This window comes from Zea mays, chromosome 1 (genome assembly GCF_902167145.1).
Source record: "Zea mays cultivar B73 chromosome 1, Zm-B73-REFERENCE-NAM-5.0, whole genome shotgun sequence".
Classification (NCBI taxonomy): Eukaryota; Viridiplantae; Streptophyta; class Magnoliopsida; order Poales; family Poaceae; genus Zea; species Zea mays.
In genome coordinates this window covers 193,059,162-193,068,322 of record NC_050096.1, presented here as the reverse complement: position 1 = coordinate 193,068,322, position 9,161 = coordinate 193,059,162, and the positions used below count along the sequence as shown (strand labels likewise).

Genomic DNA, 9,161 nt, shown 5'->3' with positions numbered 1-9,161 from the left:
GGGATTCTCCCGGCTGCTGGCGGCAGCTTCAAAGATCCCAGGAGTTCCCAGGGCGCACGTATGTGCCCTGAAAATTGCCGGTGAAGGCTTTGACCAGGTCGTCTCAGTTGGAGATCTGCGCAAGAGGCAGATGCTCCAGCCAGGCTCGGGCGGCGTCGGAGAGGAACAGGGGGAAGTTGCGGATGATGAGGTTGTCATCGTCCATTCCACCCAGCTGGCAGGCCAGCCGGTAACCGTGAGCCACAGTTCCGGCCTTGTCTCCCCCGAGTACTTGGTGATGGTAGTCGAGGTTCGGAACCGGGTCGGGAACGGCGCCCGTCGTATGGCCCGGCTGAAAGCTTGCGGACCGGGTGGTTCGGGCGAGGGGCTCCGATCCTCCCCGCTGTCGTAGCGTCCCCCACGCCTAGGGTGGTAGCCTCGGCGCACCTTATCGTCGAGGTGGGCTCGACGGTTGCGGCGGTGGTGCTCGTTGCCGAGGCGTCCCGGGGCCGCAGGCGCTGTGTCCCACGTGCGCCCGGTGTGGACCGAGGCTTCCCGCATGAATCGGGAAGTCGCGGCGTGATGCTCCGGGGGGTACCCTTGCCTTCGGAAGGCAGAGCTTTCGGCCCGTCGGACCGCGGCATCCTCCAGGAGATTCTTGAGCTCTCCCTAGGTACGTCGCCCCTCGGTGGTGGATGGTTCCGGCATCGCTCGGAGTAGTATTGCTGCTGCAGCTAGGTTCTGGCCGACCCCACTGGAAGCCGGGGGCAGCCTCGCCCTAGCATCGTGGGCGATGCGGTGCTGGACGTCCTGGGCTAGATGACGCGCTTCTCTGGCCGGTGCTCGGCCTGCCCACTCCTGCCCGATATTCTGCCGGAGCTACACAAGTTGTCCTGCTTCCTCGTCGAGCCTGGCCTGCATCTTGCGGATTTGCTCGAGCTGTGCGTCCTGACCCCCCCCTGCAGGGATTGGGACCACAGCTAGCTCCCGAAGGATGTCAATGCGAGGCGCAGGCCTAGGGGGATCGCCGTCCTCCGGCATACCAAGGTGGTTGCCTTCGTCGAGACCCCCTAGATCGACGTGGAAACATTCGCGACTTGGGCCACAGTCCTCGTCGCCGAGGCTGTGGCTACCATCGGAGCAATCGGAGAGGCAGTAGTCACATGCGGTCATGAAGTCCCGCATGGCACTGGGGTTACCGAGCCCGGAGAAAACCCAACCATAGTCGGGCTCATCATCTTCCTCGGAACCCGGGGGCCTGTAGGTCGAGATGGCCGTCAGTCGGTCCCAGGTTGACCACATATGATACCCCGGAAGGTTCGGATATGCCTCTTGATCGACGGATGGTGACGAAGTCGCGTCGGGGACGGACTGCACCGTTATCTCAGGTACGAGGCTAACGCCCAGCAAGTCATTCGCGAGCGTGCTGGCGTCGTCTGTCTGCTTGGGGTTGGCGTGTTGCGGGGAAACGACGCTCGTCTTCGTCTCAGACGCGAGGTCAACGCCCGACGTGTCCCCCGCTGGGGCGCCGACGCCGTCGACTCGCTCGACAGCCGACGAGGTGCCGCCTCCTGCTTGGCCATGGTTGCCCTGCCTCCTCCTCCGTCGGTGGGGAAGGTGATGGGGCAGACCCGGATGCTGTTCTTCCGTCACGCGGGGAAAACGTCGTCGATTCCGCCGCCGGCGGGCGGGCTGACGGCCGCCATTGTCGTTGTCGCGCGGCGGAGGAAGGAGTATCATGTCGTAGCTGCCATCGAGGGACATGAACTCGAGACTCCCGAAACGGAGCATCGTCCCGGGTTGGAGAGGTTGATGGAGACTACCCATCTGGAGCTTGACGGGAAGCTGTTCGTCAACACGCAGCAGGCCCCTACCTAGCGCGCCAACTGTCGGCGTTTCGACCCGGGGGGTCCCTGGACCGACGAGTAAATTGTCGCTGCGTGTCCCAGCCCAGATGGGTCGGCGCGAGACGGAGCACAAGGGGGAACAATAAGGGGAACCGCGACCTCATGTTGTCCTGCGCCCAGGGCGGATGCACTTGCAGTAGGGGGTTACAAGCGTTCGCGAGGGAGAGAGAGAGAGCCTGTGCGTCAGCCCGTCCTCCCACGCGGCCACCTTCTCGTACGAGGGCCCTGGACCTTCCTTTTATAAACGTAAGGAGAAGGCCCAGGTGTACAATGGGGGGTGTAGCAATGTGCTAACGTGTCTAGCAGAGGGAAGCCAGAGTCCTATGTACATGCCGACGTGGCTGTCGGAGAGGTTTTGGCGCCCTGTTCATGTGACGTCGTGGCCGTCGGAGGAGCGCTTGAGCCCTGTAGGAGCACAGCTGTCGGAGCTGTTGGGTCCTTGTTGACGTCTCCTTGCTTCCGTAGGGGGCTGAGAACCACCGCTGTCATGGAGCACGCGGGGTGCCATCATTACTTGTTTTACCGGGACGAGCCAGATGGGACGCCGGTCTTGTTCCCTGTAGCCTGAGCTAGCTAGGGGTAGGGTAATGATATGCCCCCCTGCGACGTGGTCGGTCCGAGCCCAAGGTCCGGCGAGGCGGAGGCTCCTCCGAGGTCGAGGCTGAGTCCGAGCCCTGGGGTCGGGCGAGGCGGAGACCGTCGTCCGAGGTCGAGGTTGAGTCCGAGCCCTGGGGTCGGGCGAGGCGGAGTCCGTCGTCCAAGGTCGAGGTTGTGTCCGAGCTCTAGGGTCGGGCGAGGCGGAGACCGTCGTCCGAGGTCGAGGTTGAGTCCGAGCCCTGGGGTCGGGCGAGGCGGAGACCGTCGTCCGAGGTCGAGGTTGAGTCCGAGCCCTGGGGTCGAGCGAGGCGGAGTCCGTTGTCCGAGGTCGAGGTTGAGTCCGAGTCCTGGGGTCGGGCGAGGCGGAGACCGTCGTCCGAGGTCGAGGTTGAGTCCGAGCCCTCGGGTCGGGCGAGGCAGAGTCCGTCGTCCGAGGTCGAGGTTGAGTCCGAGCCCTGGGGTTGGGCGAGGCGGAGCTTCCTATGGCGCCTGAGGCCGGACTTGGCGGCTGTCAGCCTCACCCTGACGGGTGGCACAACAGTCGGAGCAGCGCATGCGACGCTATTTTCTTGTCAGGTCAGCCAGTGGAAGGGCGAAGTGACTGCAGTCACTTCGGCTCTGTCGACTGAAGAGCGCGCGTCAGGATAAGGTGTCAGGCGATCCTTGCATTGAATGCTCCTGCGATCCGGTCGGCTGGTGAGGCGATCTTGGCCAAGGTTGCTTCTCCGCGAAGCCTGCCCGAGCTGGGCCTCGGGCGAGTCGGAGGTGCGCCCGTTACTTGAGGAGGCCCTCGGGCGAGACGTGAATCTGCCTGGGTCTGCTGTTTCTGCCCGAGGCTAGGCTCGGGCGAGGCGAGATCGTGTCCCTTGAGCAGACAGAGCTTTGTCCTGTGTTGCGCCCATCAGGCCTTTGCAGCTTTGTGCTGATGGTGTTTACCAGCCGAGTTTAAGAGTCTTAGGGGTACCCCTAATTATGGTCCCCGACAAGTATAGTGGTCAGAATGGTGATATACGAATGGGTAGAGTCTTGAGCAGAATCTGTGTCATGTGGTGTTGTGATATTACTAGTGGTGTAATGGAGGTGCTTACCAGGAGGGTGGATTGGAGGCGAAGCGACACTATGCGTATAGCCGGCAGAGCGGAGTAACTGAGTGGGTGTGGGTTTGCCTTGGCTGAGGGTGTTGAGTCACTACTACAAAACATGTTATATGAGACGGTTAATTTTCAGTTCTTAAGACGCTTATGAAGTATCCAAATTTGATGGAGTCGTAAAAGATGTCCCACATTTAAGATGGTTATAAACCGTCTTAAAAGATATTATATAAGACAATTTTTAATTTATAACCGTCTGTAAAAGGTATTTGTTTAAGTCATTTTATTCGATAAACCGTCTTGAATTATATATTTGTTTAAGACACTTCTTTTAAAGAACCGTAGAGAATACAAATATTATAAGTCATAAAGTATTTATCAAACTGTCTCGAATATCCTACAATAATAGACGATTACAATAGGAAAATCATTTTATTTAGGTGACTAATACTGGACGTTTTAGAAACCGTCTTATTTAGGAGACTGATATTAGACATTTTGGTGACCGTCTTATTAAGATTTAAACGAAATGACTCACACGACAGTATATTCTTCAATTTATAATCATTTTTTCAGATATCACGTTATAATAATTTGAAAGAGAAATATACATACACATATATTGAACAACATTATAATTAATATAATATAAATAAGTACCTTTCAATATCTCATAAATAAGCATTGTCAAACAACTCATACATAAGTGTACTCTAAATCTAAACTAAAATACAACTGTTTGCACTAATGTTAAGCCTAACTTTATATGAATTTAAGTTTCCACACTTTTGCGGCCACCAAATTTAAATTCCATTCTATCTTCTCCTATCTTTTCATGTACAACAAATAGGAGAAAACTAGACATAGCAAAAAACTCCAAGCAGCACGTTCAGAGAACTTATGCGTTGGCAGCAGCCTGGGCAATGAAATCGCGCCTCCTCTACTCCTCGATGATGCTGAGCTTGATACCCCTGCCCTTGGGCAGGCTCACCCACGGCTTGTTGCCCTTGCCGATGGTGAACACGTTGCCCATGCAGGTGGCGAACTGGTGGCCCATGGAGTCCTCGACATGGATGGTCTCAAAGCTGCCCTTGTGTTTCTCCCTGTTCTTGATCACTCCTACACGCCCGGTGTTCCTCCCGCCGGTCACCATGACCACGTTGCCGACATCAAACTTGATAAGTCCATGATTTTGGTTTTCAGGTTTTCCCTCTCCAATATCTGTTGGATTGCCAGGAAGCTTTATGCTGTAAATTTCCTAAAACAAAATTTGCAGCGTTAAGCATGAAAATGAGATCTGTTTTAATCATGTGTACACAGAAATAGCACAATGTTGCTAAACCTGAGCATTTGGTTGCATGAATCAGTGTAGAAATCTTGATAAGAAACTACTTATATATATCACTCATTATTTGGTAAAAGATTCTTTTGTAGGAGTGTAACCTGAGGAAAGCATTATTTTTATGACATAGTTGACTCAAAGTGCAACAACTCCTAAGCTTACTTATTAACTAGAAAGAAAACAGATAACTGAAGGCTTGATATTTAACATTATAATATAGGCTACATAACAATGTCAACCAAGCCAATCCTAATAACTGGATTTTTCATATAACTTCATTTATCAAATCCAAAAATTCTAGAAATGAAATAAGTAAAAAATCAAAACTCATATAACTCTTCTATTTTCTGCATGGGTTGCCCAGGACTTGTGACTTCATGTGTTATGCAAAGGCAAGTGAATCTTTAAATTTTATTTGACAAGTACCTCATCATACTTTCCACCACCTTTGACAAGAACGGAATAATGTCTTCTCAGTTGCTCCATTTCTGGTTGGAGCTTCGACCTCATTAATGAAAGCAACTCGTAGTGATGGGTTCCTGTGTAATTTACAAGTTAGTTGGGTTGGAGCAAGCTTACTATGTAGGTATACTGGTATAGAACATTAGCTTCTGTACATTATCATGAGACTGAGGATATTCTGATAGCGCCTTTTTCATTTAAATCCTTTGATGTCTTTTGCATGCCATAAACTTGACATGAGACAACATAGGTGAATTTGATATCAGCAATAGCTTGTGCCATTTCAATATCAGATTGCAACTCTTGGTAGGATCCTATTGATCTGTCTTGGTCAACTTTAGCTACAAAAAATAAACATGTAATCAAAGATATGATGATAAACATGGTTTGGAAAAAGGAAAACATGGACACATTGATCTTACCAGGATCTATCATATCTTGAAGGCATTGGATTTCAAGTGCCTTTCTGTAGTACATCATTCCTCTTACTAGGAAAATAAAAAAAGTAGTTTGGGAAAAAATGGAAAAAAAAGAAGTCAAAGAACAAGTTATATTTTGATGAATCACAGGATTGCACTACTCATTTTACCTGTTCTGGTGAGAGTTTGACCCCTATAAGATGCCCAATTACAGATCTCATCCATCGTTTCTTTAAGTTCTTCTTCATCCTTCAGTTTAAAATCTATCTGTTGAAGGAAGTTCCTAAATTCATCTATGGACACACAAGAGTCATGGTGAATCATTTCCTAAAAGCTTTAATAAATATCTCACAGTTTTATGTCTAGTATTTGCAAAATACCTGGATATATTTTCCGTAGGTAGAACAGTATTGATATACCATCCTCATTTTTCCTATGAAGATCTTCTGGTGAAAAGAGCACCTCCTCTTTGAAGTATGGAGTTAAAACACTGGTGCAAAAGCAGAAAACAATTTTACAACTATTAAGAAGTGTTATAATGTAAAAGAATGATTTGGAATAAATATGCTTGCTCTGAAAGCTACTGCTAAAACCTAGATAACATTAAGTGATGCAAAAAAGGGAGTTCAAGCCAGCTAGATTGCCTACCTGAAGGACATCATGCTACAGACAGGTGGTGCCCTTGGCATTCTCATAAAATGTGAGTTTGCAAAAAAGGTGATCCTAATGTGCTCTACCTCACACCTCAAAAATCCTCACAAACAACATTGACAGAACTAATCGACTAATTACTTAAAACACTAAACTTCCATTCACATCACTTAAATACCATGTCTCAAAATAGAATCGATTCAATTATACAGTACATATCTTGTGCCTTAAACCTAAAATTCACAATAAATAGAACGTCTACATCCTGAACACTACGGTGCCTAAATCATGACATACCATAGAGGCATATCACCATACACCTCAAACCAAACTCTGCTACACGACGCGTTTACTCCACCATCACGAACCCCATTCCCATTAGACATACATGTTTACCTAAGCACTCCTCGCATCATTTGTACCTTAGACCTAGGTTTCCCAAGCCACGGCTACTTCACCCATATGAACTCAACCACTATATTGCATATAACGAGATATTTCAATAATACTAAAAACAACCATAATATCGCAAAGCAAAAGAGGAAGGAGAATCCTTTCCTCAACATTTAAGATCTCGGCTTAAACATTTCATCAAACAAACAGCACACGATACACTAGTTTGCTCCATCATCACTAACCCCCCTTTCATCCTCACCCTACAGCACAATACACACATGGACAAAACAGGCAAGATGAGTAGGATCACTAGAGCAAAACACAACACGTATTGGTAATATGAGAAGAAAGGAAAAGAGTGCCTGACATTGACAAAGAGATCAGAGGGCAACGATATGGTCCAGGAACGGTTGATGATGCTAACGGGGGAGACCGAGCATCAACGACTAGATGGCCACAACAAAAAGCAACGCGACAAGGTGGTCCGAGCCTGACACCGGTTGAGTAGGAGCTGGGAACTGGCGGCCACCAGAGCGCAGCAGGGCGAAGAGAGGAGGAGCAGCGGCTGCTGGCGATGACCGTAAAGAAGGGCGAGTCGGCAAGCTTGCAGTGGACAACGACGTGTTGGACAGAGGGCGCCGTGATGGCCTGGGCTGAAGAACGACGGCCAGATGGGGAAAACAGAGAGGCGACTAAACATACGGAGGCGGAGGAGCTGAGAACTGGTGTCGAGGGGATGGAGGTTCTGGGCAAATCCCAGGGCGCGGCTTGAAGTGGAGGTCGAGCGCAGCCATGGACAGAGAGGAGCAGGGGCACGATTCGGCGAGGTTGCGGCACAGGGGGCGCGACGAACGCCGGAGCTGGGGGAAAAGCAAGGGCGTCGAGCAGGGGCGAGCTCCATGGCCGGAGGCTGAGGCGATCTCGAGCAAGCAGGGAAGGATCTCGGCTGGAGGAGGAAGATGGGGAGGACGGCTGGGGATTGAAGATAGGAAGGGGCTGGGCGTCGACCGCCACAATAGAGGATGAGGACGACTGCTATTTAGGCGGTGGAGAGGATAAGGAGAAATATGATTTTCTCACCTTAATTTTCTATTCATTCTCGAAAATACAAATGCAAATACACATATAAACTCGATTTGGTTTGGGCGAAATATACATGGTTTGGACTAAAACGACATAGGAACTAAGCATATTACTATTTCGCAGTTACGAATAGGGAATCAGATTAGTTATAGTTATTTGGCTAGGACTAATTATCTCGGCCCGATTTAGCTCTTGCATCGATAACCTTTGCCATCGGACTCTAATAAATTTATTTGGAACAAAATCGCAAGAGTGAGTTAAGTTTCCAAATTCATATTCGTGTAACCAATGAATTTTACACAACCCCAAAACTCTCCAATTCACGCAACAAATATGTTCTGAAATTTATGCAAACTTTAAGAAGAATCCAGATAGATAAAGATGTAAGCAATGTCAAATGCAGAATAGGCGAAGAAGACTAAGGCATAGAGGTATCTAGTATACTCACTAACATCTAAGACGGTTTTTATAATCTATACGACTCTAATAATATTTTTATTTGAGATGGTTTCATATATAAAAGTGTATAATATATTAACCAAAATCTAAGACAATTATTGCAATCTTAATGACTCAAAAGATAAACTTATTTGAGACGGTTTTCAAGAACAATCCGTCTTAAATCAATATAAGACATTTCTTACGATATAACTGTCTTAACACACTTCTTTATTGAAGACGGATCTCCAACCAACTGTCTTACCTTACTCATGACCATATGATAAAAGACGCTTCTATAAAATGCATTGATATCCGTCTTAAAATGCGTGTCTTAAATAAGCATATCTCTAGTAGTGAGTGTGTGGAGAGGGAGATGGTAGCTGGGTGTATTTATAGCTGGGTACCTGTGGTTTAGTACATTAGAGTTCACTGTTTGTGAGAATAGTGGTGAATGAATCGTCTGACTTAGTCTAAACACGGAAATTATAGGCAGAATATGGGACAAGAGTATTTTTGGAGTTTTCTAGAATATGAACCAAGCTTAAGGGATGACATGGTTGGATAGGGAATAATTTGATAAGAATTTAGAAACAAGAACTATTGGAATATGAGTTTGGATGGAGGAGTTTTGGATTTTATAATCATAGGAATAAAAAGAAAAGGGAAAAGGAATATTCCTGGAATATTCCAAAATTTGAATATTTAGAGATATTTGGAAAATCAAAATACAAATGTATTTTTGAGCAGGGTGTCAGGAATTATTTCTGGGCTATTCTTGGGCAGAGGTTTATAT

The 9,161-nt window shown here is 48.2% G+C and overlaps 1 pseudogene across 1 annotated transcript; it reads right to left on the bottom strand.

Annotated features, from left to right (window-relative positions):
* Window positions 1-4,218: 4,218 nt before the first annotated feature.
* LOC103642093 (40S ribosomal protein S4-like) lies at window positions 4,219-6,567 on the bottom strand (annotated as a pseudogene). Its single transcript, NR_163185.1, has 7 exons — window positions 6,446-6,567; window positions 6,178-6,287; window positions 5,968-6,090; window positions 5,801-5,866; window positions 5,534-5,719; window positions 5,343-5,455; window positions 4,219-4,832 (listed from the first exon to the last, which is right to left on the bottom strand). The product of NR_163185.1 is annotated as a 40S ribosomal protein S4-like (transcript).
* Window positions 6,568-9,161: the final 2,594 nt, after the last annotated feature.